Source organism: Phoxinus phoxinus (genome assembly GCF_949152265.1).
Source record: "Phoxinus phoxinus genome assembly, chromosome: 19".
NCBI lineage: Eukaryota > Metazoa > Chordata > Actinopteri > Cypriniformes > Leuciscidae > Phoxinus > Phoxinus phoxinus.
In genome coordinates, this window is record NC_136894.1 from 18040985 (window position 1) to 18064721 (window position 23737).

The following is a 23737-nucleotide window of genomic DNA, read 5'->3' on the forward strand; positions in this document are numbered from 1 at the left end:
ATCAAAATGTTTCAAACTACGTTTAGTAGTGATTACGACAGGCTGTTTAACAGAAAGGTGTTTTCTAACACAGGCATTGAAACAGTGGTCGCTGAGGTCATTGCAAAAAACACCCAATAGGTACATGAGTGGTGCGTTTGTAAACACAACATCTATCAATGTGGCCTTGTCACAACTTTTTGGGTTGTATCTGGTAGGTAGATTTACGATTTGATGAAGGTTTAGGCAGTCAAATTGTTGTACAACTTTCTCAGGGGGCTTAAGCATGTCCCAGTTTAGGTCACCAAGTATGATCAACTCAGACCTGGTGAAAGGGGCAAGAGCATTGCTTAAGGCCTCTAGGAAAGCTGTTTGATAGTTTCATGTTAAGAACAAGAAGATCATACTGTTTGGGTATAGACTTTGCCAGGGCTATACTACATTGAAGATGTTCTTTGGTGAAAATTGCCACCCCCCCACATCCCCCCCCCCCACATCCCCCCCCCCCCCCCACCCCCCACCCTTAGATGACCTATCCTGGCGAAACAAGTTGTAACCAGATAAATACAGATCAGGGTAGGGAATAGAGTTACGCAACCATGTCTCAGTGATCACCAAAACGTCAGGATTAGAACTCTCAACCCAAACTCTAAGCTGGTCCAGTTTAGGTAATATGCTTCTTGCATTTACATGCAAAAACCCAAGGTTATTGCGGTTACAAAAATCATCAAAACAAATGTTATTTGAGGCCACACAATCCGTAGGAAAAACAACAGCAGAAAGGACATCAGAAGAAGGGCCAGGGTGGACATGAACATTACCAGAGATTATAAGCAGTAATATAATCAAGGCACGACAGAGCACATCTGAGGCACTACAGTAATGTTGTTTTAACAATACAGTTGTATGCAGTTTGTTAGGTAATGCAATAATTTTAATGAGCGTTCTCATAATAAAACATGACAATAGAGCCAGAGTGACAGAAAATCTGTCCGGCATTAACCCAAAAGTCCGTAGTATCATTAAAGAGGCAGAGTCTCTATCAAATGAATATACTTTGTCTGTTTTACTGCCTAACTGAGCATAGTCATGTTGTTTGATTGGACATAGAGTAACACAAGGTACTGAGAAATATGAGAAAAGTGCAGAAAAAATGAAAAATAGTCGGAATGTATCCATGGTTCAGCAGAAAACAGAAAAAGTCAAAAAGTCAGCAACAAGACCTTGTTCTAGAGAGGCTTGCACTTACTTCAATGCAATGTACTGTCAATTATCCAGACACCAGGTAGTGGCTGGCAAATGGGGCCAGCAACAAGGTATCCGGAAAGTGGCTAGCAAGTTGAGCTAGCAGCAGGATCCAGGTGGTAGCTAGCAAGGGCAGCTAGCAGCAGGGCATCCAGGTGGTAGCTACCAGCAACAGGCTAGCAACAGAGCATCCAGGTGATGGCTAGCAGGCAAAGCTACCAGCAGCAGGCTATGAAGCAAGGCTACCAACAGCAGGCTTTGAAGCAAGGCTACCAACAGCAGGCTAGCAGCAGAGCTACCAGAAGCAGGGTAGCAACAGGGCATCCAAGAGGCAGCTAGCAAGCAGGATACTGACAACAGGCTAGCAGCAGTAATTCCAACAGCAGGCTAGCAATAGATCATGCAGGTGGTGACTAGCTGTGGGGCAATCTGCAGCAGGCTAACAAGCAAGGCTACCTGTAGCAGGCTGCTAGCAGGGCATCCAGGTGGTGGCTAGCAAGCAGGGCTATCAGGTGGTCAATGTCCAGGTTTTAAGTTCGAAATTCAGCCTTATCCGCTATTAGAATAATCCCAGTATGGAAGAGAATGTCCTGTTTCTCAAGAGTATACTCATTGAAGTTTAAAAGACATAAAACATCACACAAAAAAACTAAAATCTTGAGATCTCAAACACTGAGATCCACACATAGGTGTGGCTCGGCTGCCATGATTATTGTAAATGAAATGGTCTCTAAGACCTTCTTCTTCTCTAAGATTTATGGCGGGTTGCAACCAACTTGTTCAGAATCATATTTACTACACTTCATGATGACATGCTCAACATTTTCAGGAACATCACAAACCTCACATTTATCAGGCACAGATTTTGCCATTAAATACAGCGTTGATTTTAACCCAGTATGTCCAAACCTTAATCTTGAAAAAAACACTTAATCTCTTCTACATTTCCCTTTGAAACCCTTCACCTTAATTGATTTCTGTAATTGTATGCTGTAATAGTGTCTCCATTTAGTGTCTGTCCCACTTCTTCTGCCATACGTCACTCCCTACTTTTCTAATTAATGATTTGGCCTCTCCTTTTCCAAATGGAACTTTCATTATTTCATCATCTTTTAATTTCAACGCTGTTTTTGCAATCTCATCTGCTTTCTCATTCCCCTCAACACCAACATGAGCAGGGACACAAACAAATTGTACTTCAACTCCAGCTCTTTGTATTCTCAGCATTATTGTATATTCAATCAATAAATCATATCTTTCTGTCTTTTTGGAATTCAAACTATACAGGGGGTCAGTGGAGTCTGAACAAATGACAACTCTCTCAGGCCTCACCTCTTCTATCCACTGTAACCCTAAAATAATAGCAACCATTTCTGCTGTATATACAGATCATTTATCATTGATTATTTTACAAATACCTACATCAAAGGTATGTATGCTTCTGAACATGTTCAGTCCCTGGATCTTTTGATCCGTCAGTAAATATTAGCATATAATTATAATAATTCCTCTTCACATAATCTCAAACCAAATATCCCATATTATTATCATTACTTTCACTCCATTCTTTCTTCTTCTCTAGAAGCTTCAGGTCCACATTGGGCACAGGAAATATCCATGGAGGAACATTACCCCATACAGTAGTTGGTCCATATTCTATGCTATTTAATCCATATTCTTCTGCTACTGCATTAATATTCCAACCAAATCCTTTACCTTTCAGTTGTTGTGTATATTCCCAACAGTCACGCAGAACATTTGTTGCAGGTTGTTCCTCTACAGATCCTTTTAGCTTGATCCAATATGCTAAAGACAACTTAGAACGTCTTAAATATAATGGCAATTCATCAACTTCTACCAGTAGTGCATTAGTAGGGGTTGTTTTCACTGCACCTATACTGAGTCTTAGAGCTCTGAACTGTATTCTGTCTAGTTCCCTTTCGAACGGTCGATTCGTATTGAGTAGCTATAAGCAGTGGGGAAACTCCCTTTCCTCAATTTACTGAAGCTTATATGTAAAACGCATTTGCAGCTGCACAGCTAGCACATTGAGTATCTGACCCGTTCATAGGCTGTGCTGCAGCAACTGCACAATCACTCTCACCGGTCCTGTTGGTGGGAGACCGCCTGCGCATCACGGTGAATCACGGTTGTTTGAGAACACTGATTCCCTGGCGGGTTCAGAACTGGTACAGCGAGGGTGTGACCATGGGAGTGGTTTCCAGGAGGAAAGTGGTGTTCACAGATGCTTCCAACCTAGGTTGGGGAGCGCTGCAAGAGGGCAAGCCTGCCTCCGGCCTCTGGTCGAGCATGGAGCAGAGCTTACATATAAACTGTCTAGAGATGAAAGCAGTTGGTTTGGCCCTGGAAGCATTTCTGGCAAACCTAGAGGGTCACCACGTCTTAGTTCGCACGGACAACATGTCGGTGGTGGCCTACATAAATCGCCAGGGTGGAATCAGGTCAGGCAGCCTGCATGCAATGGCGAGAGACCTCCTCATATGGGCACAGACCAATCTGATCAAAGCAACGCATATCTCGGGCATTCAGAATCTGGGTGCGGATATGCTCTCATGGGGCAACACTCCCCTAGGCGAGTGGTCCCTGTACTCACAAACGGTCAGTCTGATATGGAGTGTGTTCGGAGAGGCCGAAATCGACCTTTTTGCCTAGAGAACCAACACTCACTGCACAGTGTTCTTCTCGAAGAACAGGGACGCGCTGGCCCATCCCTGACCCAACCGCCCTCTCTATGCTTTTCCCCCAGTTCCGATGATTCCACAAGTCATCAAACGGGTCAGAGAGAGCGGATGCCCAGTTCTTCTGGTAGCCCCTCTCTGGAAATCCAGGCCGTGGTTCCCGGAGCTGGTTCAGCTATCAGACACAGTCCCGTGGCCTGTTCCAATGCGGAAAAACCTCATCAGGCAAACGGGACAATATGGCATCCCCGATCCGATTTATGGGCCCTCCAAGTATGGCCCCTAAATGGGAACCCAGGGACCTTCATGAGAAGGTCTTAAGCACTATCTCTGAAGCCAGGGCCCAGTCTACTCGGCGCCTGTATGCTTTGAAACAGTCGGGGTTTTCCAGCTGGTGCTTGAAAAATCGTTTTGACCCAGAGTCATGTGAGGTACCTGTGGTGCTCTCCTTCCTACAGGAGCTGCTGGATGCGGGCCATTCCTCGTCCACGCTCAAAGTGTATGTGGCAGCTATTGCAGAACATCATGCTCTGGTAGCTGGCCAATCATTAGGAAGAAATTAACTGGTGGTACAGTTTCTGAAAGGTACTAGGAGGATTAACCCTTGAGGTATCAAGGCCCCTTCGACCAGAGGCATGGCTTCGTCATGGGCTTGGTGATCTGGGTTTCCCATTCAAGATATTTGTGATGCGGCCGGCTGGTCCTTGCCTTCCACATTTATGAAGTTTTATAATTTGGAGGTGCATTCCCTTCAGGCGAAGGTGTTTTTGGTATGATTAAGGCCCGACGGTGTCTGGTCTGGTCTAAATACTACTGTGCACAATCACATTCATATATATATATATATATATATATCCACTATATATATATATATATATATATATATATATATATATATATATATATATAAAACCCGCTTTGGCTGGATAAAACTTCCCATACTATATCCCGGGTCAGGATTTATTGGGTATATTATGTCGGAGGTATTACTGACACATATATATTATTCTAGACCCGACGTTGTCCGGTCTGTTCTATATATATATATATATATATATATATATATATATATATATATATATATATATATATATATATATATATATATATATATATGTGGCTTGTTCTGTGGTCTCAGGGGACCTCAGTTACTGTGGTAACCAGTTACTTATGGTGCGGCGTTTTGCATGGCGTCCCCACTGTGTATAGCTACGCAATACGAAGTGACCGTTCGAAAGGGAACTACTCGGTTACTATCTTAACCTTAGTTCCCTGAGATAAAGAATGACTATTGCGTAGCCGGCCGCACCATAGTAACCTGGAGTGTTGTCGCTTCAGTCGTTAAAACCTGCTATAATTTCGAATTCGCGGGACTATTATAGGCTAAAGCCACGCCCACGCCATTGGATGTGCAGTTGCTGCAGCACAGCCTATGAGCGGGTCAGATGCTCAATGTGCTAGCTGTGCAGCTGCAAATGCGTTTTACATATAAGCTCCAGTGAATCGAGGAAAGGGAGTTTCCCCACTGCGTATAGCTACGCAATACTCTATCTCAGGGAACTGAGGTTATGATAGTAACCGAGTAGTTTTCCTAAAATACTCTTGGCTGCTGCTCCATATACCATACACCCATAATAAATACAAAATCGTATTAAGGCCCTATAAATATCTAGTAGTTATTGTTTATCTGCTCCCCATTGGTAACCAGAAACTGACCTCATGAGATTCAGTACCTTTTTACATTTTGTTTCAACCTGTTTAACATGATTCCTCCATACACATTTCTCATCAAACCACAATCCTACTTGAACTCTTTCATACTTGAACTCTTTCACTCTTTCCATATTTTGCCCATACAATTGAAGCTGTACGTTATTAATCCTTCTGTAAGGATTGCTCAGAGTCGGTAAGATCCATTTGCAGCTTTTATTTGGTTGAAGCAGATAATAGTAGAAGGGGCTAGGCAAAGAGTACTCAGATACACAGGCGTATAAGTCCAGGCCAGGCAGAGATTCGTCAGAACACAGTAAACAGTCCAGGATCGAGGGAGCCAGAGTATAATCGAAAGCCAGGGGACAGTCCAAGGTCAAAGTAGCCAGAGATTGATCGTAGATATCCGCACACTGTCCGAGATCTAAACCAGCAAGAGAAAACACGTAGAAAATCGCTCAGAAAGAAAGCCAGGGCAATACAATACTCCGCAGTGAATGAGGGTTGAGAGCTGGTTATATACAAGAGCAAATGGGATGTGATGAACAGGTGTGTGTTTAATCCAGATGGGCTGCATGATGGGAAATGTAGTTGTTAATACTCAGGAGACGGCTCCCTACGTGGGTGTGAAGTAGGTGAGGTAGGAAACTCATGCGTTACACCTTCTCTTTCTGGTAAAGAACGTATAGCATGACTTATGACTTAACATATATGCGACTGACATCTTAAATCCCCAATCATACGACCATCTTTCAACTTTTAATATAGCAATCTGTATGCTATTAGTCACATGTCTAATATGTTTCCCCTCTTTTCCATATAGCCCCATCATGCTTGATGTGGTGCCGCCGGAGTCGTCCTAGCACTAAAGGTAAAAAGAGAGGGCTTGTGTCTCGCGCTAGCCGGACCACCCTCGAAAAGACCTTCAAAACTTCCTACAGCTCCCTGTTCAGTTCAGGCGGCTGGGGATTTTATTATTGTAAACAGGCCCGCAGCAGTGAACGCGTCTCTACAAACAAACGCCGTTTTCACAGCGACCCAAATAAAGCACAAAAGAGTATGTTTCACAATCACAACTCACTGGTTTACGGTCCCCCTCACCAGGTGGCCCCTTCCCTGTTGTAACACTGACTTCCCCTCAGGCGAAAGCCTGTACAGTCAGTCCAACACTCAGTATGTGCACAAATCACTATATAAGGGTGTTAGGTGCGTATATATTTTAGGCGACCCATCCCAATCAGTGTGTCGAACCCTAGCCACACGGGTGCTGGTCTGGCAAGCCAAACCCCCGATGTGTCGAGTTGGGTCATAAACACTATAAAGCGAGGTTACTCGCTCCAATTTGCTCGCAGACCCCCAAAGTTTCAGGCGGTTATCGAGACTTCAGTGAGAAGCAGTACGGGTCACGTGCTTCTCGCCGAAGTGCAGAATTTATTAGCAAAAGGGGCGATAGAGATAATTCCCCCTGTGCTAAAAAACTCCGGTTTCTACAGCCGCTATTTTCTAATCCCGAAAAAAGACGGCGGTCTCAGACCCATTCTAGACTTGAGACATTTGAAGAAGGCTCTCATGAGACGGCCCTTCAAAATGTTAACTATCAAACATATCTTTGCGCAAGTTCGCCCCGGGGATTGGTTTGTCACAATGGATCTAAAAGATGCATACTTTCATATTCAGATAAACCCTCGTCACAGGCCATTCTTGAGATTCGCCTTCGAGAGTCAGGCTTATCAATACACCGTTCTGCCGTTCGGTCTGTCAATGGCGCCCCGTACATTAACAAAGTGTATAGATGCAGCGCTTTCTCCCCTGAGACATCAGGGAGTGCGCATGCTGAATTCTCGACGACTGGCTGGTGCTAGCACAGTCGAGAACCGAGCTTCTTGCTCACAGGGATTTGATTCTCGGCCATTTGGAATGCCTGGGTCTCACAATCAATGTTACCAAGAGCAAACTGATCACCAGTCAGAGCGTGGTCTTTCTGGGCACAATTTTAGACTCTTTAACGATGACAGCGCGGCTCACACGAGAGAGCGCGCTCTCGGTGCGGACACTGGCAGCCTCGTAAATACATATATACTGGGTTTTTCTGGCTTGTTCTGTGTGCTCAGGGGACCTGAGTTACTGTGGTAACCAGTTACTTATGGAGCAGCATTTTGCATGGCGTCCCCACTGCGTATAGCTACACAATACGAAGTGACCGTTCGAAAGGGAACTACTCGGTTACTATCTTAACCCCAGTTAAGATCTGCTCCATATACCATACACCCATAATCAATACACAATCGTATTAAGGCCCTATAAATATCTAGTAGTGATTGTTTATCTGCTCCCCGTTGGTAACCAGAAACTGACCTCATGAGATTCAGTACCTTTTTACATTTTGTTTCAACCTGTTTAACATGATTCCTCCATACACATTTTCACTGAATGACTTTGCGACTGACATCTTAAAACCCTCAATCATACGACCATCTTTCAACTTTTAATATAGCAATATGTATGCTATTAGTCACATGTCTAATATGTTTCCCCTCTTTTCCATATAGCCCCATCATCTGCATAAAGTGATGACCCAATATCTCTACCAACATTTATAAAAATATAGTTTATCATGATATTAAACAGAATAGGGCTTATAGCGCTCCCTTGAGGAATACCATTTACAATATCAAAATACTCAGACACAGCATCTCCAACCTTTACACGGAATGTTCGGTTAGACAGGAAGTCCAACACCCAGTTGTGTAGCCTTCCGCCAATACCTATGTCTTGCATTTTTATCAATAGTCCTTCTCTCCACATTGAATCATAAGCTTTCTCAATATCAAAATATGCTATAGCCATGATCTCTTTCATAATAACCGCCTTTTCTGCCTCATTGCTAACTTTAACCAAAGCGTCTTCCGTAGATCTTCCTTTACGAAATCCACTTAGGTATTTGTTTAGCAATCCTCTTTGCTCTAAATAATATGACAATCTACAGACAATTATCTTTTCTATCCATTTACACAGATATTATTGTAAGGCTATTCTCCATCTTGTCAGGTGTTCTCAATCTATCAGCACTGGGATTTTAACTGATTTTCTGGTAACACTTTACAATAAGGTTCATTAGTTAACATTAGTTAACTACATTAGTTAACGTTAACTAATAATGAACTGCACTTATACAGCATTTATTCATCTTTGTTAATGTTAATTTTGACATTTACTAATACTTTATTAAAATCTTGTTAACATGAGTTAATGCACTGTGAACTAACATGAACAAACAATGAACAGCTTTATTCATATTAACTAACATTAACAAAGATTCATAAATACTGTAACAAATGTATTGTTCATGTTAGTTAATACATTAAATAATGTTTAATAAATGAACCTTATTGTAAAGTGTTACCGATTTTCTTTTCTCACTCATCTTTTTGATCATTGCCCAAATGTCACCCAATTTAACTTCTCTAACAATGGAGGAGCAGCATTGCCTCCATGCATTCTTCTTGGATGACTTAACTATTTTCCGTGCCATAGCTCTCTTTCTTTGATAGTCAATCAGATTATCTTGGTTCAAAGTCTTTCTTAAAAATCCGAATGCATGATTTCTGTCGTTTATAGCTTTTTTACATGCATTGTTTCACCATGCAACTATTTTAATTTCCTCATTCACTGTACTCTTAGGGATGCAGGTTGTTGCAGCACTAATAATCATGGAAGTCACTACTACTGCGTGGCTATTTAAATCACCCTCCATCGATATTCTTTCAGTATACTCAATACAAAATTCTCTGAATTTTTCCCAGTTAGCTTCAGGAAAACACCATCTCTCTATTACATAACCCTTCTGAACATACGCATCAAAGTTCATGGAACACAATATTGGAAAGTGATCACTCCCAATGTTGGTATCATTCTTTACATTCCATTCACATAAATTACTCATATTTACAGAGACTAAAGTAAGATCTATACAAGAAACTGAATTTATTGTAACTTTAACCCCGGTACCTCTTTCATCATTAAGGCAAGAAAGTGATCTCTCCTCAACTAGTCCTTCAACTACTTCTCCATTAGTGTCTGTATGGTCACTTCCCCAATGTTTGCATTGATAATGTCTTGCAAGGATTAAAAAAATTGACTACTTTGATATTTCCTCTGGGACTACACAGTTCTATTACTACACATTCATACTCATTTGGGACAGTTACCCTTCTATATGCTAAAGTATCCTTAATACATGTTACACATCCTCCACCTTGTTTTCCAATTATGTCACATCTAACCGAGTTGCAACCTGGTAGGACAAAATCCGGTTTCACTTTATTTGGATGGCCCCTTTAACACATTCTGTTGTCTGTAAGTAACATTGCCCCTTCATGTCTACTAACTATCATTGGAGTGTTAGTAGAGCATTAGTAGACTGGTAGGGTTAAGGTTAGAATAAGTTGGCATGTAGTTGCAAAGTTACTTATAGTCAGTAGAGTGTCTGTTGGAGGAGCATCACAATAAAGAGTTTGCAGATATTAAGCAGACAGTCTAATAATACTCTAATGAGAGTTAGTTGACATGTATTTGCGCAGGTACTTATAGTTAACAGAATGTTCAAAAGGGACCATCAAAATAAAGTGTTACCCAAAATCCAAATTGGGTCTTAACCAAGTTCCTTATCAAGGGAACTCCTGCTGCGTTTACGCTGTGGGAACACCCCTGTGTGACTCCGTCATGAAGCATGTGCATAATCAGTCCAATGGAAGAGTGAGACGTCATAGGCGGGTGACGTCAGACCAGGAAGCTATAAAGCACCCCTGAACGCAGAGCGTGTCAGCTTCTGTTCCTTCGGCAACCGCTCTCTGTATACTGTCCTTGTCTATTTATTGTTGTCTGTCAAGTTACACTCAATATTAGGGGTGTAACAATACACCAATGCCACGGTTCGGTTCATATCGCGGTTTTGGAGCCTCAGTTCGGTTCGGTTAGGTTGTTTGCTGTGGGGGCAAGGTTCCTGGCAGGGCACCAGCAAGAATAAAGAACACTATTCACTTTTAACTTAAAAACAACAATAAAATTAACTATCTTTTTACTGTATTATTGATTAATCTTTGTTAACCTTAGTTAATAAAAAATACAGCTGTTCATTCATTGTTTGTTCATGTTACTTCACATTGCATTAGGCTAACTAATGTTAACAACTTTTGATTTCAATAAGGCTACTAATAAATGGTGAAATTGACATTAACAAAGATTAATAAATGCTGTAGAAGTGCAGTTTATTAATAGTTAATGTTAACTAATGTAGTTAACTAGAGTTTAATACATTGAATTTTATTGTATTACCGATTTGTTATACACCGATTCAGACGTCTGGTGAGTTCAGTGTTGGATAGATCAGTTGTTATAACCATTCATTAAATGGAATCGGTTCAAAGGAGTCATTAGCGAATCGGACGTGTCATTATCGGACGTGTACGCGTTTGTGTAATTATCCCAGCCGTTTAGGACATTGCACAGGATTTGTCTCAACACAGAAAACAGTGTTTTTGGGTTTATTGATGTGGTTTGTGTCAGCTGGATATGCGGAACGCTTTTCAAAGAAGATAGGGCAATGTTTTTTTTAGCACAATTCACACCCAGCGGTAATTCAGGAAAAAAAAATCTCCCAATGCTCCACGTGAAAACTTCGGTCTTCCGACCTTTTACCATCGTGTCAATTCTCAATTGATTCTGATTAATATGCGTGAGGGAGGGAGAGCAAGACAGTTTGAAGACGCGCGCGGCCGGAGGAGGGGCTCTCTCTCTCTCTCTGCTTGTTCTTTTAGTAACATGCAACCTGTCACAAGCGCAGCAGCAGTCTGTCATCTACATCACTTAGCGATCCAATAAGGCTTTGGCGGGATACAAATTTTTAACGGTTTGTATATCGTTACATCCCTACTCAATATATATATAATATATATATATATATATATATATATATATATATATATAATATATATATATATATATATATATATATATAGTCATTATGGCGAGCAAGCAAGATTTCAAGCGTTGTGTTGTTCCTTGCCCCCGTTTCATCATGGGTGGGGACACGCATCAGCTTTGTGTTGCTTGTTTGGGAGTGGAGCATGCCCAGTCAGTTCTCGAGGGGGCTGACTGTGAACATTGCGAGATGCTATCCGTGAGGACGCTCCGCTATCGCCGGGCGTTCTTTGAGGAGGACGGTTCAGTCCGCGTTCCCCGAGGTGCGGGTCCTGCTGTTGCGGTGTCTCAGTGGCGGCACGCATCTTGGGGTTCGCAGATAGATCTACACTGTAAAAAATAATCTGATCAAAAAGTTATGATAACTTATATATGTCATTAACTCAGACATAAAATAATGTGTTATGAAATTTCAGCTCAATTGTTTGAGTTTTCAATCTTTCAATTTAGGTTCATAAGTTACTTCAATGAATCAAAAATTACAGGTGCTTGAATGAACTTGCCATTTTAAATTGAGTGGAGGACAGCTCTTTGCCCATGTGCGGGAGACTACAGACGACGAGGCCACGAGACAAGCACGTTTTTCCCGCCTGCAAGCAGTCACACTTCAAACGGCCGAGTGCCTAATTTTTCCATCAGACAAGGCGATCGGGTTGGCGTGAACAAGTTCGCTATTGGTAAGTGTTCGTGTTTTGTAGATATTATGAATGTGCGTTGATGAAACCAATAACGCGATTAACGTTACCTTTTGATATGTGCGACAACTGTGATGTTATTTAAGCGAGGCACATTTCAGCGGCCGTTAATGTTAGCTAGAACACGTTTGCAGTCTTTTAGTTCAGTCAGAGACGGTTGATAAAGCTTTATCTGAGACAATACCAGTTTTCACTGTAAACTGTTGTAGAAAACCATTTCTGATAGACCGTATGTCAAGGCCAAATACACTACCGTTCAAAAGTTTGGGATCAGTCAGATTTTTATCTTCTGCTCACCACGGCTGCATTTATTTGATTAAAAATACAAACAAGAACAGTAATATTGTGAAATAGTATTCCAATTTAAAACAGCTGTTTTATATTTTAATATATTTTAAACTGTAAATTATTCCTGTGATCAAAGCTGAATTTTCAGTCTTCAGTGTCACATGATCCACCAGAAATCCTTCTAATATGATGATTTGATGCTCAAGAAACATTCATGATCATTATCAATGTTGAAAACAGTTGTGTACAATTTTTTTTCAAAATTCTTTGATGAATAGAAAGTTAAAAATAACAGCATTTATCTGAAATCTAAAGCTTTTGTAACATTAAACACCATTCAAAAATTTGGGGTCATTAAGAATTTTTATTTTATATTTTGGGGAAATAAATAAAATAAATCAATACTTTTATTCATGAAGGATGAGTTAAACTGATAAAAAGTTACAGTAAAGACATTTATAATGTTAGAACATATTTACATTAAATAAATGCTGTTCTTGTGAACTTTCTATTCATCAAAGAATTTTGGAAAAAAAATTGTACACAACTGTTTTCAACTGATAATAATAATGAATATTTCTTGAGCATCAAATCATCATATAGTGATTTCTGAAGGATCATGTGACACTGAAGACTGGAGTAATGATGATAAATTCAGCTTTGATCAGAGGAATAATTTACAGTTTAAAATATATTAAAATAGAAAACAGCTGTTTTAAATTGGGATACTATTTCACAATATTACTGTTTTTGTTTGTATTTTTAATCAAATAAATGCAGCCTTGGTGAGCAGAAGATACTTCTTTTAAAAACATTAAAAATCGTACTGACCCCAAACTTTTGAACGGTAGTGTATGTTCATGCCCAGGGCTGCAAAATAATTTTGGAGAACCACTGAGGCGGTTGTTCTTGCTGGGGTCCGCTTGCCAGTGCGAGCTGATTAACGTTAGCTGCCTGTCGATCATGGCGGCGATACTAACGAACTAACTTAGTGCTAGATTATTAGCAGCCGCTCGGTTGCTGCTAGCCCATTATTGTTTCTTATTACAGAACATCGGTCGCGTTAGCTAGTGCTAAAGAGAAATACAACAATTTATACATCCAATTTGTTAGTTAGACTTAACTTGAAATGTGCTGTTGTTCATTTTTGCAATTCACATCACTTAGCAGCTAAAACTTTTCTTCTGTTTTGTGTGTTTCAGGTGTTTTATGATTTACCAGGCTCAGCTACTCATTTTATGAAGTGGACTTGTAAGTTTTGCAATTTTGCTTCATACATTCAAAAGACTATAGTGAATCATTACAAAGACAAGCATGGACGTGGAAGAACAGGTTTTAGTTGTATTTACCCGGATTGTCTTACCGTCTTTCAATCCCATGTGGAACTTTTAAAACATTTGACGGACCACAAACAAGGAACCAGTCCTGTTGCTAAACTTCGTTGTGAACTTAGTACTAATCTTTTCTCTAATTTCTTAACCTTTTTGTCTGTTTTGTCTCCTCAGGTTCGGGCAGAGTTCGAAAGAGTCGTAAGCACAGACCTTCTTGAGTCGTTCCTCGACGGACTTGATGACCTGACACCAAGACTGCTGGAAGTGTACAAAGCTGCGACCAACTCGGCAAAGAAGCCTGCACTGAAAGCCATTTTGGACTGTCTGAAGAAAGACGTGAGTAGACGAGCTGAGAATTGTAAAATTGGGCACCAGATGTTCGCAATAAAATCTCAACACTGCTTATTTTTGTCTTGTAGGACACAAACGATAGGAGAAGGACTGCTGCTCTGCTGGGTCTGCCACACTACCTAAGAGAAGAGCCATCAGACATCATCAGGATGTGTGACGTAAGACCTTTTTCTGTCATGCATAACAGCCCATATACGAACGCACCCACCCACATATACACTTGCGTGCACACACACACCACACCACTCACCTCACTACACCCCACACACACACACACACTCAAACAAACAAACACACACACAACCTTTAACACAGAGCTTGGATTAGATACACTCATGGGTCTTGATAAAGTCCTGTGGCAGCAAAATAGTGATGATGCAGGGAGGGGTGAGGGGCAGAATAGGGATGGGGAGGATGAGGGTTGGGTGGAATAGTGGTGATGGGAGGAGGGAGAGGTAGAACAATGTTGGGGGAGGAGAAAGGAGGGGTAGAATAGGGATGGGGAGAGAACCCAGTGCAACATACACTTAACCCAGATCTGAGAGGACACTGAAGTTTTCACCCTTGCAGTAACCTTGCAACATTGCCCCTACAAACATACACACTCACTCACAACTGAAAGCCCAAGACTATTTTATTAGTTTGAAAACAAGGCTTATGATCACTGAGACTTAAGTAGCTTTGCAGAGCATGCACTTCTTGACCCAAACATTCACACTATTTTTTTCTTCTGCTTTTCAAGGCCCATGGTCAGACTCTGACTGCAGCCATGGAGGGGATGCAACTTGGCCTGTTGATAGGCTATGAAGGTGAAAACCAGGATGCATTTCCACGTGAGGTCTTCAATGTGGCAGTTGTGGTTGAGGAGACTGTTGTGCTTCACAACTTTAAGGATGTGCCATCCAGCTTTGCCATGACAAAGAGTGTTGTGTAAGGAAAAGCTAATGTGTTTAAAGGAAAGTATTTTCTATTGGGTGAATATGAATAGTGTTGTATTGGCTTAACATTGGTTTTAATAAAATAAAAAAATGTTTTGTACACAAACACACACAAACACACACACACCCACAAACAAACACACCACACACAAACACACACCACAAACACCACACATACACATACATACAAACACACACCACAAACAAACACACACAGAAACAGGGTTCATCACAGATTAAGACGATTAATGATTTATAAAAGTAAAATTTAAATGAATCTTTGTGCTGATTAAAATATAAAACAGTTGAAACTGATATTAAACTTACCAGAGACAAAGAGTGTTGTGTAAGGAAAAAAGCTAATGTGTTTAATGGAAAGTATTTTCTATTGGGTGAATATGAATAGTGTTGTATTGGCTGCATTGGTTTTAATAAAAAAAAATGTTTTGTACACATGTGTGTGTGTTTATAATTAATTAAGTTAAAACAAGAAATTATTTTAGATCATCTTAAGTTGATACCCTAATTCAAAGACATTACTTAATTGAAATTACTAAGTTGAACCCACTAATGGGGATAAGTGAACAGAATGCTCATTAATGAGTTCACTTTATTTTGAACTTGCATAGCAAAGTTGAAACAACAATAATTGTTTAGTCATGTTGACTCGCTGAAGGCAATTCACAGCTTAACAAGACTCAAAATAATGAGTTGAAACAATTCATTAATCCATTTTGTTTTTACTTGAAATTTTGAGGCAGCTGCTTAACTTATGCTTTTAAGTAGAACCAAGTAGATATTTTTTACAGTGTAGTAGCGGGGTTTGAGATGGTATCTCAACCTTTACCTGCTGGATCCAGTGCCTCTGCCCAGGGAGAAGCCCGCGCTGCAGTTTCTTCTTGCCGGGTTGAGGCACCAATGCTGCAGCCATCCAGTTCTGAGGAATTGGATGTTGCTGGTATTGATACAGGGGATTATGAGTCTTCGCCAGCTCATACCTCTGGTGAGGAGGAGCTTATGGAGGTTTTATCTCGTGCTGTAGCTAAATTAAATATTGACTGGCCAGCCAATGATTCTGAAAGTCATTTAAAAAGAGTTTACTAGATGAACGTTATTTACCATCTAGATCACAGCCTCCTCGTTGGGGACTGACACTGAGGTGTCGAGATCGTGGAATAAACCGGTTTCTTTCAGAATGTTTAACCCTCAAATACCTAACTACAGTAATGTTAAAGGTATTAAAGATTTTGGTTATATGGCAATGCCTCAGGCAGACGAGACGCTTGTGAGCTATCTCTCTCCAGAGTCAGCGTCATCTTTGAAAGCCGCGACGTTACCCACCAAGCTGTTAAAATCTAACATCAACGCTGGTGGGTACAGGGGTGCCGCCAGGAATTTTGGGCCCCATGACAAAAAAATTCAATTGGGCCCCCTCCGCGCAGCTGTTGTCACCAGATCTCTAGGACGTACCTGTCCCATCAGATGCTTTACATAACTAATCAAATGCTTGCAACTGTTTTGCTTCTTGTAGTTCAATACTAGTAGTACTAGCACAATATTTAGCCTACTGCTGGTGATTTGTAAATGCAAGTCTGCATACAGTATGCAATTCACTATTTGATGCCAGTTTAAAAGCCACCATAAAAAATGTCCTTAAGGCATGTCCTTTACAGTCTCAATGTATTTTTATTGAGATTTAAAAAAAAGAAAAACTAAAAAAACTAAATATATATGAACTTTTTAATCAAAATAAATTAACATCATCATCTCAAAACAATGAAAACAGCTGATTTTTTTTTTTTACTTAACTGCACATATATGCCAACAACAAAGTAAAGTTGACGTGTAAAACGGAATTTCCACATCAGGGTTATTACAGTGCTACAAAACAGTGTGTGTGTGTGTGTGTGTGTGTGTGTGTGTGTGTGTGCTTCTAAAAATAAATTGAAATACACCAGTATTCCTGTCATTCTTTTGTCTTTTATGAATTTAATAAACAACTCGTCTATTCTGTCCAAACACACCACGTCATCTACGTCAGGTGACTGTAAATGCACAAAAACTGTTTCCATTGCAGTTTTGCGAAATATTTATTTTTCGAATTGCCTGAAAAACCACCTCATGCAAATGTAAAAAAAAAATTTGAGATAAATGGGAGTTATTGCGAAATTGACCTGTTTCCATTGAGCCGATTTTCGATTCGCAATTTCAATTTGCGCAATTTGAAGGGTAATTGAAACGCGGATGACAGACACCACAAAGTTGCATAGTAAAAGAAAATCTGGTTTTCAAAAAACGAAAGAGAGAAAAGAGAGAGAGGAAAGACTAAAGAAAGGGTGTCAATCTGTTAAAGAATTACAGGAATACTGGATTCTAAACCTCAAAGAAATGCCACAATCAAGACCTCGAAGCAGAAATGAGGGAGAAACACCCAGAAACTCCTCACATCTGCCGCTCACAGTATAAGAGTCTTTCCTTGCCATTGATGCTTGAATAAAACGCCTACGTCTCCTTCCGTTAATAATAATAATGTCTAGTGCGGTGGCTGGGATATATAAACCTACCAACGTCCGTTGGCATGATTTTTTAAATGACTTTTCCCGAGAGGAAAATGACGTTTTAGTCAATAGAAACGCGGCTACTGATGATGAGTGCGCTAAGGCAGGACCAAACCATTTCATGCAGATACAGGGGGGTGGATGTTTACTTTTTGGTCAATGGGGATATTAACTTTGATTTCCAAAATAAGTACAATCAAAGACATCATTAATTTAATTACTATTTGAAATATACTAAATTATGATGAATTATATAGTGTATAATATAATACAATTTTTTAATTACTTTTTACCTATTTGTTGGGGCCCCTGTCAGTCAGGGGCCCTTGGAATCGTCCTAACTTTTCCCCCCTATACGGCGCCCCTGGGTGGGTAAAGCGTATTCGGCAGCAGGTCAGTCAGCAGCATGTTTACACACTATGCCAATTTTACAAGCATATCAGGCTGACCTGCTGAGGGATATTGCCGATCATAAGGAAGTTAGCGCGTAACAGATGTATCTCTCCGTGCCACCAAGGAGACGGCCAAGTCAGTGGGCCGTTCTATGGCAGCCCTGGTGGCCACGGAGTGCCATTTATGGTTAAATCTTTCCGATATTAAAGATAGAGATAGGTCTGTTCTTCTGGACGCATCGCTTTCACCTTCCAGTCTGTTTGGCGACGCTATTAATTGTGTCGTTGATAGGTTTCAAGAAACAAAAAAGCAATCTGCAGCGTTCCAGAGGTTTCTTCCTCGCCGATCTGATGTCCCCGAGACTGCTGGGTGGAAGATTATTATTAAATCCGAGCAGTCTCGACCGTCTACGAGCTCCTCACAGCACAGAGTGCAACAGAACCTGTCGCCTCTCGGGCCCCTCCACAATCGGGGGAACCTGGGTGGTGGTTGCAGTCCAGGCCAATTCACCTTTGGCTAAGCCCCACCTCCCTTAGTTACTGTTGTTACGTCCGTCAACTTCATCTGGGCTCTGGTTTGGTATCAACATGGCTTATGCTGTGACAGCTCTTCCTGCTGAAATTTTATCAAACTTTTTTATAAAGCAGCAAATAAAGGGTCCGATAGAAGTAGGCAAAAGTGGCTGCAATATGCGTTCGTAGGCTATATTCAAGACATACCGGTTAAACGCAAGCAACAACAAGGCATCCAAATAGAGGCAAAAGAATAATGGTCACAGTCAAAAAATGAACCACCGCATCTCCTAATCGAGACGGAGGCTGGGACTAACAATATCAAGGAGCAACACTGTTCATGCAAAGCTGGGTAGGTCTCTATTCACTTCTATAATCGTCATTACAAAGCAAACGGACTACGCGAGTATAAAGTTGTATTTATTAGCAGCGTGTGCTAGCGTATCAACAATTAAGGTAGAGAACCGAAATCATAACCTAAAACTGTGTAACTAGTATAACTTCACAGTAAGGTTAAAAGCTAAATGTATCTTAGAGCACACAAAAGTGTGCTTGTTGATCCTTGAGGGGCTGTTGATCCAGCGACAGACACCAGCTCAGGAACAGCGACAGACACCGGCTCAGGAACAGCGACAGACACCGGCTCAGGAACAGCGACAGACACCGGCTCAGGAACAGCGACAGACACCGGCTCAGGAACAGCGACAGACACCGGCTCAGGAACAGCGACAGACACCGGCTCAGGAACAGGCTCCAGGGATGCGGTGGCCATCTTGTCCGAAGACACAGGCGTGGAGTCGGCCATCTTGTCCGAAGACACAGGCGTGGAGTCGGCCATCTTGTCCGAAGACACAGGCGTGGAGTCGGCCATCTTGTCCGAAGACACAGGCGTGGAGTCGGCCATCTTGTCCGAAGACACAGGCTCAGAAAGAGGAAGAGGAACAGATTCAGGTTCAGGCTTAAGCACGGATTCAGTCTCGGCGGGACGAGACTCTGGATCGGCCGACGTGACGTGAAGCTCAGTCTCTGGAACAGGCACAGTCTCAGGAACAGGAAACGTGGCGACGACCCTCGGGTCCGAGGGCTCAGGCAATGTGGCGGCGGCCATCTTGTCCGGAGACACTGGCTCGGTGGCGGCCATCTGGTCCAAGGGCTCAGGCGACGTGGCGGCGGCCATTTTGTCTAGAGAGACTGGCTCGGAGGCGGCGGCCATCTGGTCCAAAGGCTCAGGCGACGTGGCGGCGGCCATCTTGTCCGGAGACAAAGGCGTAAGGGCAGTCTTGGTGGGACGAGACTCTTGAACGGCCTCTGGCTGGGCAGACGTGACGTGAAGCTCTAACTTGGTAGGACTGACGTGAAGCGCTGGCTCGGCAGGACTGACGTGAAGCTCTGGCTCGGCAGGACTGACGTGAAGATCTGGCTCTGGCTCGGCAGGACTGACGTGAAGCTCTGGCTCTGGCTCGGCATGACTGACGTGAAGCTCTGGCGCAGGCTCGGCAGGACTGACGTGAAGCTCTGGCGCTGGCTCGGCAGGACTGACGTGAAGCTCTGGCGCTGGCTCGGCAGGACTGACGTGAAGCTCTGGCTCTGGCTCGGCAGGAGTGACGTGATGCGTAGGCTCGGCAGGACGAAACCCTAGAACAATAGCCCTCTTGGCAGCACGTGCAGACATAAACGGGGGATCGGCCACGCTGGAAACCGGTCCTGTACGTCCATAGACCGATCCAGTGGCTGGCTTGATGGTTGGAAAGACATGGCGATTCTCAGGCGAGACGTGAACTGACTCTGGCTGGGCAGACTGGACGTGGAGTTGTGAAGACCCTGGAGTGGACGCGGCCAGCGGTGAGGGCTCTGGGAGTACTGTGAGCTTGCAGGGTGTTTCATCAGCCAAGCCCACAATAAATGCCGTACCGCTCAAGGAGAGGGCCAGGTCGACATACCCTTCTAGGGTCCAGCCGGTATAGTCCTCCGGCATAAATTGAGCAACGTCATCATCCAGCCCGCTCAAAAACAGGTCCATGAGCTGGGTGTCATTTAACGTTCCCAGATGACAGCAAGACAAAAAGTCCCTCGCATACCTCTCAATAGGCTGGCCATCTTGGAACACCGAAGAAAGGAACTTCCTCAGGGCCTGGTTGCTAACAACTGCTGGATCCATCTTGTGGCGAAGTCTTCTGTCATGAACTGCTCTGAGACACGAAGGTGGAGAATCCAAACGCAGCTTTATTTAAGGGGAAATCCAAAGAACAGGCAGGGTCAAACACAGGAAGGCAGTCCGTACAAACAAACAAACAAAACAGGCAGGGACCAGAGGCAAGAGAGTAATCCAGGGACCAGAGGCAAGAGAGTAAACCAGGGAACAGGGCAAGATATCCAAAAACCAAAAGACAAGAAAAAAACAGGAGAATGCTCAGAAATGCAGTGTGACACTAAAACAAGACTTTGCGGTGAGTGAATGAATGAACAAAGTATAAATAGACAGACTAACAGGATGAGACACAGGTGAAATGCAATCAGTGAATGAGGTACAGGTGAGTGTGATCAGTGACAAGTGATGATGAGTCCGGGCAGAGAATGATGGGAGATGTAGTCTGTGAGTGAATGATAATAGTCTTGATGTGGAGTGCCCTCAGGTGGCTCTCAAGGGCACTCCAGCTGGTGACCGTTACACCTGGCCCTGACAACATCAGTGGTCAAGTCCTTAAATATTGTGCTGGTCAGTTAAGTGAGATCTTTAACATGATTTTCAATCAGTGCCAAAGATTTGTAAACACTCTACAATTATTTCTGTAGCTATAGTGTAAGAACCCAAAGGTCTTAAATGACTTTCGACCTGTAGCTCTCACCTCATTGGTGATGAAGACTTTTTGAGAAGTTGGTTAAGCAGGAGTTATTGAATAAGTACTCGTTCTTTCAACTTTCAACCCATGTTGAACTTGCAAAACCTACAATCAAATCTGAGATTTCTCAACGGCAATCAGGTGAAAGAGAAAAATTTAACCGTCTAGCTCCATAGACTCCCATTCATTTTGCACTCGGGGTCGATCGGCCCCAGTGGAATTCTGGTGGAACTACAACCAAAATTCGGTACAATAGGACTTAATAGGGAGTGGGCAGGCTCTCCGTAGACGGGCTCTGCCTTGTCTGATGTGTCATGTTGTCATTGGTTCATTGTTTCATTGTTCACAGGTGTCCCTTGTCTTGTCATTAGTCTGGTATGTATTTGGCTGCATTCCAGTCCAAGGCTGTGTTTACACTTGGCATTAACATGCGACCTGTATCTGGATGTTGTCCACATACACATTGAAAAGACGAGTGTAAACGCGCTTCTGATCGGAATGTTATCCGATCAGCGTGTCCAAGTTTTGGAGGTAGTCGAGGACGCATTGTGATCTCAGTGTAATGTAAACGCAATCCAGCCATCGTGTCTGCATTCACAGGTGGACGTCATATAAATCCCCGCCCAGTCTCCCCACATGTCAGAAAATAATGGCCAGACGCAGTTTAGACAATAAATTACATTTATTTGAACCTTACAATAAAGTCAATATTTAAAACAGTTAATTTAGACTTACATGATACTGTGTGTGTCGTTTTTCATTTTAATTGTGCAACATTATCTGAACGAGGCAATCGCCTGTACAATCACAGCTGTGAGTCATGAGATCTTAATGAAGAGCGTGCGCTGCTTTGCCAGAGGAATAATAGGAATAAACTTTTAATTTTTTTATATTTTAAATGTTGCATTTTTTATTGTTTCAGCATGTTTATTAATCTCCCATTTCTGTTAATATAGTCATTGCATGATATAACCTTAAACCCCGATGATCAATGATGTGACTTGTGTTTTTTTTTTATAATCCAGTTATTTTTGTATGATCAACTCTGGAAATATTCCTTCTTTCAAAAAACGTAATTTGATTTAAGGATGGAGATTGCACAGGAAAGTAAAGTGAGTGAGTGGAAGCAATTGGGACATTGCTTAATTTGTATAATCTTTACTCTTATTGGTGTCGCAGACCTAATTTAAATATTATGGAGGAACAGCAACAGAAATCCGATCGGTTATCCAGATACAGAGGCTACTTAATATGAACAAATGTAAACGCACCATGTCCTCATTGGCTAATGATCCGATCTGCTTGATCAGATCATGGTGATCGCATGTTAATGCCAAGTGTAAACACAGCCTTAGACACGCACTTGTGAACTTCCCTAAGCACTTCCCCTCGGGGAAATCCTTGCCGCCATTTTTAAGTGCGTTCCTGTTGTGTTTGTGTAGGACTCTATAATCACAACGTGTAGCTCCGTTCATATTCCGTTTACTTCACTGCCGCAAACCTACATTCTCCGACCTTTGCCGTAAATCAATGCTATAAGCCTTAAAGGCACATTAACCATGTCACTCACAGTGCATAACATAACCGAGTCCAACAGGACACATTACTGAACATTTTCAGACATAACATTTTCCCCCCCACCCTCCTGGAAACTGAAACATAACACTTAGCCCACATGCCCCGGTGTCACTATCACCCTGTTACATAATCCCCATGCCAGACGGGCGGAACTCTCATTCTCTGAGGGCGTTGTATTACCCCCCACGCGGTTAGCTCCAGTCTGTAAGTGGCCGGCCCCAACTGCTTAGTCACCCGCAAGGGCTCTGACCAGTATGACTGCAGCTTATTTTGGCGGTGGAGGTATTTGACCCTGACCCAATGGAAATATGTTACATCCCATGCAATTTGGCTTCCGACCCAAACACTCCACCGACACAGCTTGTTGTTATTTCCTTGAGGTGATCAAATCCAGTCTGGATAGGGGAGGGGTGGTTGGGGCTGTTTTTCTGGATCTACGTAAGGCATTCAACACTGTTAACCACTCAGTGCTGCTGACAAAATTATGGAATTTTAATCTCACAGCAAACACTATTAGTTGGCTTCAATCTTACTTAGCAGGCCGTTACCAGTGTGTAAGAATAAATGATAAAACCTCACCATTTAGATCATGTAGTACAGGGGTACCCCAGGGGTCTATTCTGGGGCCACTGCTCTTCAGT

At 42.2% G+C, this 23737-nt stretch overlaps 1 long non-coding RNA gene across 1 annotated transcript; it reads left to right on the forward strand.

Moving 5' to 3' along the window:
• The first annotated feature begins 12233 nt into the window (after positions 1 to 12233).
• On the forward strand, positions 12234 to 14149 carry LOC306987279. The gene is made up of 3 exons (XR_013795138.1): positions 12234 to 12289; positions 13798 to 13846; positions 14101 to 14149. It is a non-coding gene; the product is annotated as an uncharacterized lncRNA (long non-coding RNA).
• The last annotated feature ends 9588 nt before the right edge of the window (positions 14150 to 23737 follow it).